Consider the following 10,250-nt stretch of genomic DNA (forward strand, 5'->3'; position numbering starts at 1 on the left):
TTAGGGCATCTTTACAGAGCTCAAAGTGAAAGAAGATATGGTCACAATGTCTAGTAGACACTGTGTTCCTTTCCTGCACTTCTTTTTATTGCTAAAGCTGGACAGTGCTTTTCAAATAGTATCTCATGCATTGCCTTTTTTTTTTCTTTTTGACTTTGCTATATATTTTTGTCTCTCTTGTGTATGGAATATCTATATTGTGTACCTAATATCTCCTTGTGTATGGAATATTAACTAAATTCACTATAAATATATATATATGTTGAAGCGTGCAAGTGAGCCATTCCATTTAATTCATCTGATTGACTGGGTGATCCATTTCCAAGAAACAATGGGAAATGATAAATAACTGAGCAATAAGAGAAGGTGCACCATGGATCCAGGATTTTGCATCAGTTTGTTTATTCATACTAGTTATTTGTGTGGCTGACAAGCTGACAGTGCAAGCAAGTGTGTTTGTGAAGCTGTTCTGAATATTAAGTGTAAAATGCAATTGCTTAAATACTGAAATCTAAAGCCAGTTTTAGGTATTCTAAACATTCAGGAAATGTCTAGCAGGTATGCAAGGACACTGGTGTTTCTCTGAAGCAGCAACTGGAAGGTACTTGAGCTGTCCCAGAACAGGTACAATGGCACAAGAATCCTGTGGTTAAGTTATTTGAGTTACAGAGCAGTGGCATTTAAAACAGCTGAAATTTGGATTTCTTAGGAAATGTTTTCTGGACATGGCAAGGAGCAGCTGATGTGAAACAGAAAAACAATGGGATTCAAAGTGTTCCCCTTTTCGAATAAATAATGAAATCCATAATCAATAAGAAAAAATATAGTGAAAAATGTATTTCTAAATCTGTTCTATTTGGGAATAATTTAGTATCCAATTAATTACCATTCCAAGGATAATTTTCAATCATCTTTTCAATACTGGCTGTGGGTAATCATTTGCTTGCTAAGACTCAGACATTCTATGCTTCCCTGTAAAAACACTGTTTTGTCATCTGATTTCTGGTTGACCGCAGTGACTGAATATTCTTTGCAGGTTTTCTTAGTATGAGCCTCAGTTAAGAAACTTTTTTTAGAACACTTTCAAGATAAAAAGAAAACAAATCTAACTCTTACATAAATAAGAACAGTTTTAACCCATACTCATTATTCTCAACACCAGATTATTGTAAGACAATTAAAACAGTGGAAAATACACTGGAAATGAAGTGGGAAGTGTGCAAGCCAATAATTACTACAAAGAGCATTGTTGTTTGTGATTAAAGAGCTAGCAGTAATTAATAATGGCGCTTGCAAATATTATTTTTCACCAATAGGTGCCAGTATAAGCTAATTAAGCTAACATATTTAGTGACACATTTAAAGCAAACGTTGGAAAAAGAACAAGAAATGCATGTTATATTATATTTAATAGTGATTCTCTAGTGACTAGTTTTCTTTGTCTTTACATTAGAAATGAAAAGGTAGTTTAAAAACATATTCTGAGGGCACAAGTGAAGAACTGTTTTCTCTCAGTCTTTTGCAAAGTGCTTTTCTACCTTCAAAGGGAATGCTGAAATCAAGCTAGTAGACAATATCAGCATTGTACTGCATCAGCCTCTAAATGTGACCTGTGCAGTTTAAAAATCCTCTGGCATCTGCTGTAGTTTAGCCGTCAGCTTAGTGAGGAAAGCTGATTTACATTGGGCCTGTTCATGTTGGAATTTGCAGAAACATTAAAAGTGAAGTAAGTTATCCAGACACTAACTGTATTTCCTTATCCTTTTAGTTAGAGCATAACTTTTCTTATGAGGATTTGGGTGCTGAAGTCAAACTTTCTGTTCTGTCCCTTTCCTTCTCTAGCTCCTCTTTGTCCGTTATTGCAGAATACGCATCTTGTTTCTGTGCCTTTCAGAAGGAAAATTTGCAGGGAAGGAAAACAGCAGAGAATGAACCACAGCAGTTGAATCTTGCCATTGCAGGTTTCATCACATGGACCTAATTTATAGAGGAGGAAAGAAACATTTATTGTGTAAAAACAGAGTGAACTATCATTACAGCATTTCTTTACTTGTACATTTCCCTTTGACCATATAGATATATCAATGTGATCTTGTCTAGCCAGCCTCACACGAGTGTTCAGGAGAAAAGATGGGGAGTATTATTTTACTCTTTTAATGCAATTCAGCTCCTAACTGCCCCTCTGCTTGGTGCCCTGTTGTTGATGTCTGTAGCCAACCATGTAATTTAATCTCATTCCTATTCAGTCTTAATGGAAGGATGACCTTTCAACAGATTAGAATTGATTTGTTTATAAATCTGCTAGTCTTGTCAAAGCTTTGTTCTTACAGACAATAATTTTGCTATCATCTTGGCAAGCACTGATACTTACCAGTGTATTATGGCAGCTGTAATGAAAAATAATTCTTACTTGTTTTTATTTATTTATTTGGGAGGGGGGTTGGGGGTGATCTTTATGGTACAGCCTTGCTGGACACCTCCTCAGCCATGTTCCGTGCCCTTCTACAAAGCCTGGATGCTTTGTGAAGTCACTTGCAAACCACCCCTCCATCTATCATGTGAACCAAGACAGTTCCCTCACTTTTCCTTCTGCTCCCCTCTCATAAACAAGCACACATGCCAAACAAGGTCAGATCAACAGAAGAATGTGAAAAGGAGGAGACCCTCATCTATATCAGCAGTGCTTTTCATCCCAGTATTTTTTCCTCTCTTTTCAGTCAGTTTGCTCTAAACATGGTTGTACCGTGATTACATTATCTGTAAATAGAATCTCTTGATACTGTAAAAAAATTCAAGTAGTGTCAATCTACTTTTTATGGTACTCACTAGATCGAACTCTTCATCCATTTCATAGGCTCTCTTTATTCTGTGTTGCTTGGGTGAGGAACTGTTTTTTGAAGCAATCGACTTATACCCAGGACAGTAGGCTATTTTCTGTACATTTTTTTTTCATGAGGAGGAAAAATAATGTATATTTTGTGTTTACTAGGAACGTAGAGTTCTTTGCTGTATAGCTTTTTCAGTGTTGATTGTGAAATTCAAATCACAGCGGAAGTATCCTGCAAGTATACAGAAGTTTGAAAGGCAAATTTAGGGAGCTACAAGGATAAAATATACTGAGGAATATCCTGTTGGTGGCAGCAGTAACTTACATTTAACTTAGAATTCTGGAAAATATGCAGCTAGTATGCAATCTGTACTGGCTGCATGTAATAATGGCTTGCTGTGCATTTGAACACTCTACATTGATTCTTATCTCTTAATAGCTATTTTAATCCAGACTTAAAATCACACATTGGGTGTAATGTACAGCTAATATTTTTCATAAGCCCAGGAATCAGGAATAAAGCAAAGCAATATGGCATGGGTGTTTAAACTTCCAGACAAATGCCCTTGTTGATTTTTTTTACCTTATTTTTATTTATTTGTATTTTTCTTAAGAAGAACATGATGCTGTCTTTGTCTGTTCTTGAGGGTGCAATAACAGAACTTCTGTTGCTTCTGTGCTCATAGTTATCATGTTTTTGATACTGATTTTGCTGTTATTCCTGGAAAAAATGGATCAGAATAATTCCTTGTAATAACATCTGCTAGGCTGGATCGTTCTGAATGGTGTACACTGAATAGTGTCATACACTGAGAAGCAAGGAGTGGTTGTCTTGTTCTCTTATTTCATTAAAATGTTTGAATTAATCCTCTGAAATGTACTTTATGTACGTATAACACAAATTATACTATAGTATAATATAGTACAGTAACAATTTAAGGTTTTTTTGGTTGGTTGTTTTTTTTTTTTTGCATATGTACTTAGATACACAACCTTGGAGGACACATGGGGATGTGTGTTTGTTTAATGACCATTTCTGCAGCTCCCAGTCTGAGCCAGGTGGTGCAGGCACTGGCAGAGAGTAATGCCTAACTTTTCAGAGCACTGCTGTAGCAGTGACTCGTTGCGTTGTGTTGCTGTCTGAGTTACATGAGGTACAGATCCAAACTTGGCAAAGGACAAAATCAGTCCAGACAGAAAGAATAGACGGAAAGCAGCTGTCCCCAAAATGTTAATGAAGTGTCATAGCTATTTTAATTTCAACCATCTGTGCTCAAAAGAAGACAGTCTGTCCGGAAGAGCTCTGTCTGCTAGAGAAAATCTAGATAAGAGTAGAACACCTGGGTTCTCATCAAGTTCTGGCTGCCAATGACTTTATCACAAGCATTACTTCCCATGTCGTAATCCAGTGGGTTAACCTCACTGTCATGCCTCTGTGAAAGCTGCAGCCGTTCCCGTGGAGCATAGTTTGCTGTTCAACATTGTATGTGTAGGTGTAATTCACAGTGCTTTCAATTCTAGAAAAAAATCTTCCACTTCTCATCCTTCCACTTCAAGGAGAAATTCCAGCTTGCTCTCTTTTTCAACACTAGCACAGATTCTACCATTTTACTACAAAGCTATATACGAAAGAATGCAGTTTTGCTGGTGCGTTGCTTGTCTGGCTACAGGTTTTGCTCATTTATTTGTTATCTTTTTATCACTCTCTATCTAACATTTGGACATGAAGTTAGAAAAACAGTTTGGAGTTACGAGCTGTTGTTTTTTTGTTGTCATCTCTAGTTATTGAGAAAAAAAATATTTCACTGAGCTATGTATTTACAGTATCCCAAACCTTTTAAAAATGAAGATTAAAAAAGATAATAATTTCTCCCTAACAAAGTAATTATGACATAATTCAATTGAAATGGAAATTTCCCCCATCCATTTTTAAGCTAGAGGATACATTTTATGTATACTTTAAGTCACATAAAGCTTGTACAGAATCTCCATTACTACTTTTCTGAACAAAAGTGTAGCTCACAAGATGTTTCTGGACGGTTCTGGAATGTATGCCTATGACCAATAAATTTCCTTGAACATTTCCAGCACACCTTAGATTAGTACTGCATAGGTGCAAGTTACATGGCAACCAAGGATCCGATACATGTGACGGATAACACAAATCTGTAGGTTTTTTTTTTTTTTTAAGTCACTATTCCAAACTTGAAAATGTTTTCCTATCCCAAGATGAAATCCCAAGACATGGATACCTAGTATTTCCTTCGCCTTGTTTTGTTTTGCTAAACATGAAAATGTGTTTTGCAAGGGTGTTTTTTCTGAAGGAAGCATTCCAACATTTTGCAATTATTGAACCAGAAATGGTTTCTTTTTCCTATCAATGAATGAATAAAAGATCTCCACACCTACACTTTTAGTTACTATTTTCCCCTTGATTTTTATTCTAATCTAACTGGAATATTTAACATATGTGGCTGCAATGAGAAAGGCAAATACAAGGCATGCATAGCCTGATTTTCTATGTTGTCTATATTGCCAGCCAATTATCGCAGCCAAGATTCATGCCTAAAATAAATACAGTTGGTTTTATTGTTTTGGGTATCTTTTTCTGTATACACTGAACAGTGATAAAATTGTTTACTTTGCTATGAACATCAATTCATAGCTTCCCAAATCCTCACAGCAGATGTGGCAGTGCAGGGTAGAAGAGACATTCCGATTTACTGTCTTAAGAGCATTTGTCATTTGGGAAAAACAAGTAAAATACAGTTACTCTTTTCTGAGGGCTAAGATGGCCATCACAGGCTAGATGATTTTTATCTGTCTTTCTGAACTAAAAAAAATAAACCAGAAGGCAAAGAAATGCCTTGATATGGGGCCAGTAGCTTTTTCTAAGACTTCATGTTGCTCACTGTGCTGAGCTGAGGAACTGCATGGTGTGCTAAGGCAATAGACTCATATTAATTGATTCTCAGATCATGATGACATCTAGATTATTCTTTTTTTTTCTGTCATGCCTATTTACCTTATAAAGTAAAAGGAAAAAGTACTTGTTTTCAGGCTGGAGCAGCAATTTTTTTCAGCTTTAAAGTAGTTCAGGTTCATCAGTTTCTTCTATTTCTAAAATGTATGTTGTGCTTTGAATTGTGTCTCCATCATCTTATTTCAAAAGTTACCATTCTTGGAAGAGAGGTGACTGCATTGAGTGCCATATAATATTCCATAGTTATGTTCTCTATACTGATCTATTTGAGGTTGCAACAATCGAGGACTTCATCCTGGTTTAATTGTAAGAAATTCTTGACAGAAATTTTGTGGGAAACTGGATGGCTCTAAACAAAGCGGGAGAGAGGTGCGAGTGGTTGTTTATTTGTTTTTATGCTACAGATTGGCCTAATTTAATTTCTTAGACTATTGAATGTGTCACAATGCATTGTGAAAGAATTATTTAAAAATTTACTGACACAATGCTAGAGAATTTGGGTTGGTAGCTCTTCAGTGTCAGGTCTTTGAACTAATTTGGTTTTATTCTTCAGCTTACAAAGCACTTTCTTAATTAGATTAGCCTGCCATGTTCTCTCAGCAATTTCAAATGTTAGTGGCAATAAGAACAAATACAATTAATTAATCCATACTTTAAAGAAGGAAGAGGTAAAATGGTCCAGTTACCCTGGCAGGAAAAACTCTACTATAAACTCAGAATCTCACTGCATCTTGTTGCAGTTCATTTATGCAAGCACTAGTTATGTCGTGCCTACAGGAAGAAATAGAAAACTTTACATGGCATGCTTCAAAATTTACACATATTTATAAAATGACTATCCATCTGCTTCTTTTACTCTTACAATTTTTTCAAGTCAGAAATATGAAATTGACCTCAGGAGAACCTTATGTCTTTATTACAAACATAAAGTTGGCATTAATATTTATTTCAGTAATGTTGCTTCAAAGTATGGTCTGATGTTTTAATTTTGCATGACATTTGAAAAGCAGCATAGTCCAAATTATTTTCTATAAATATGTTGACTTTATAGTATTAAAGACTCTATTCTTTGGTGGAAGTTAATAGCACTGTTACCATGGAACACTTATTTCTTTAATTTCATGTAAATTTAAATTTTATGATGTTTGCTTCTCCAAGATTATATAATCCCTTTTTATTGAAAAGAATCACAATTATGCAAATGATGATATCCAAGGAGACAAGCAGCAATTAACTCCAAAAGACAGGCTACCATAAGAGTTTACTCACAATGAACAAAGGAAGGTTAAAATAAACCTTTATTTAAAGAAATCAATTTGGCATGGTTTCTGAAATAAAGCAATTCATTCAGACAGAAGTTTCTAGTCTTAGGCATATATTTAATATGTCTTTGTTTCTTTTTTTCTCTGACTCCAAATGCATTACTCCTGCACATGGAAGATGGAAATAGGAAAGCTTCAATATCAGCATGTTCTGTGCTGGTTTTGCTTCTAAGAAAGTCCATAAAAGATTTGTCTTTCTACAGAAGCATATTAATTAATCAAAATAATCATCTGTAAGCACAGAGTTGTATAGCCTAATACTCACCAGTCTGACTCTGGAGATGTAAAATGATGCTCCAAAAAAACATGTGTGGGTTGTTGCTATCCTCCCTACAGAAGTCATCTATTTGGATCCAGCCCCATGCCGTGCATTTCACTTACATTCCATATGATGCTGTAGTCTCCTGTGTGCTTTGGAACACGGTTTAAAATGTTCACAGATGGCTTGAGAACATACTTAAGAGCTCTCTCTCCTTGGATATCTTCCCTGTGCTTGATGGGAGAGTTATATTGGGAGAGAGATGGGCAGACTTGCAACTGTAGGCAGTATATCTGCAGTTATAAATTAGAATTTTTCTTTCCTGATTTCATAGAATCATAGAATCAGTTTCCCATACAGTGAACTCAAAAGTGTTGGAAGAGGAGGCAATAGCAGGTGGTTTCTAAGGAGGAAAGGTTTTTTTCTCAGTAACTTTGATATCTCATACTATGAGCTGTTAAAAAGCCTCAGGGGAGACTGTGAAAGGGAACATGAGAGTCAGAGGTGGGATTTGAGGCAGTCAGAGAGCAAGCGAAGTGTGTCACAAACCAGAGCACAGCTACAACACGGGCTTCATGCATAAGCTACCAAAACCCATTATGCCTCCCTCTCTGCAACTGCACACTAGGTAAAACACATAATAGCAAACACATTTTCTCTTGCCTCTTTACAGGTAATGGTTAGATGTGAATAAATTCTGGGACTAAGGCTCCATTCTGCACAAAGTAAAACGTGTACATTTCCTCCTCCACTCTCTCTTCCAGTGAATCAGCTGAGGGAGCAGGCTGGGCAGGGATCCATCTGCCTTTCAGAAGGACTGTTACTTCAAACACAGTCGTTACAGTTGTGCTAAGGAAAGTCTGATGGCTGCCAAATGTCTGAGGAGTGTCAGCCAATTCTGTGTGCCTTAAATCACAAGAACTGTCAGAAAGCTTCATAACTACAGATAATAGAGATTCGCAAACTTGGGAAAATATTTTTTCACTAGTGGCTTTTTCTCAACAGAAAGCAAAAGTTGAATAAAAAGCTTCCCCCCAGCCGTCTCTAACAAGGAAATCATGTTTAAGAATTTGTCTGATAACTATAAAATAATAAAACTTCATTTTCTGAGTTTTATTTTGCTGTTCTCAAGGCATTTTACAAGCGAGTTAAATCATCAATGTAGTAAACATTTAGCTATCACATTTTATAGGTAGTTCAATACAAAAAAAAATGGAGATATTCAGTGAACTGTATGCTGAATCCCTTCTTGTACACAGCTTTTATCTGTAAAATCCACACAGATATGAAGCTGTGTACTGGGCAATTGCCTACTTTGAGCATGTTGAACAGAGGCAGTATCAGCTGGGAATAGAAGAGTTATTTTCCATTTTTATCAGTTTAAGGTTTGTTTTCGTGCTCTGGGATAACATTAGTGTATAAATGTATAAAAGGTTTACTGTTCTTTAAGAGATGGATGTCAGACAAGTGTCAGTAATGGTGGTGATATGTTTTCCTGATATACTCTGCTATGATTAAGGTACAACTGCAAGAACCATAGAGATGAATTTCTGATAGCTTTTGATGCTGGAAGAGGGTTGTAGTAAACTGTGTTCAACAGCAGGGAGCATCGTCATTTCAGTGCAGTATGAGTGTAATGTCACGGGAAGTCCTAACCTCTAAGCATTAACTCTATTTACACTCCTCTACGTTCTTCCTCAATGCTTTGCCCCAAAACTGCTGATACCTCATGGCTGGCATTAAAAGTGTTGCAACTCAGACAATCTTTATTAAGTGGGATGACTATTTATTCTTTTAACCTGTGGAATTTTTGTGTAAGAGGTAGACCTGACTGTATCTTAGAAAGTCCTGCTCTTTGGAGTTCTCTTACGATATAGAGAAGTCATACGCATAGAAAGGACGAGGTGGGACAGCTGATAACCAGGCAGATGGCTCTTGTCCATCTAAGTGTAGCTTGGAATTGGCTTCATCAAAAAAAGACTTTTTTTTTTGTTGCAGTAAGCTGAAACTTGCTCTATTTATGCTCTTTTAATGAAAAATCAAACCTCAGGCAAAAAGTGAGTATTAATGATGATCAATTTGTAATGCCTGTACAGCAAAATGAGAAAATTAGCTGTCATGACACAATATAGGTTGAGGGAATAAAGGCATCTACACATCTGATCAGCACAAAGTGTACAGTTTTAGCTTCTTATTCATTTGTTTAAGACAATAGTGGGGACTAAAATCACTTGCAAATAAACAGCAAACTTTGGAAGCATATAATGCACAGAAAAGCAGTGAGCATTGTAAAAAAATGTTAGTAGTTTTTACAACTGAGATGCTCACGTGTGAGGAATCCCTGTGAAAGTTACCTACAGACATGTATTTTAAGTGTCACAATTTAAATGTTATAACAACACAAAACCATGATTTTCATCTTTATGCTGAAGTAAACATGAAGACACAGCAAAAATGAGATTAATTCTGTGTATGAAATTTACAAATTTCAAAGCTGTGTACTGTGTAGGGTAACATACAAAGTAAGAACTGAAGACTGTGCTTGTATTTTCTTATTTGCATAATTGTGTACAGTGTGCAAGACATACAAAGAATTATCAAATAGTGTAAACGAATAGCCATTAAGGTAGGAAAAATGTGTCAGTTTGGAGATAATGGAGATGTTGCAAGTGAAGAGATTCATAGTAGTCTGAGTTCCTGAAGAACTGCCTATCTTATTGTTTGGGGATCTTCTAGTGTCTAAAAAGTCTTACTCATTGCTGGTTTATATCCTCTGTCTCTTCTTTCCAACATGCTAATACTACTTGTATTTACTTCTCTGGAATCTGTCACCCTCCTGAACTTAGAGAAAGCAGCCCT

The 10,250-nt window shown here is 36.1% G+C and overlaps 1 long non-coding RNA gene across 1 annotated transcript; it reads right to left on the reverse strand.

The window, feature by feature from the left end:
* Nucleotides 1-1,747: 1,747 nt before the first annotated feature.
* On the reverse strand, nt 1,748-2,513 carry LOC107052109. The gene is made up of 2 exons (XR_001464278.3): nt 2,372-2,513; nt 1,748-1,977 (listed from the first exon to the last, which is right to left on the reverse strand). It is a non-coding gene; the product is annotated as an uncharacterized LOC107052109 (long non-coding RNA).
* Nucleotides 2,514-10,250: the final 7,737 nt, after the last annotated feature.

The sequence above is a fragment of the Gallus gallus genome, chromosome 4, assembly GCF_016699485.2.
Source record: "Gallus gallus isolate bGalGal1 chromosome 4, bGalGal1.mat.broiler.GRCg7b, whole genome shotgun sequence".
Taxonomy (NCBI): domain Eukaryota; kingdom Metazoa; phylum Chordata; class Aves; order Galliformes; family Phasianidae; genus Gallus; species Gallus gallus.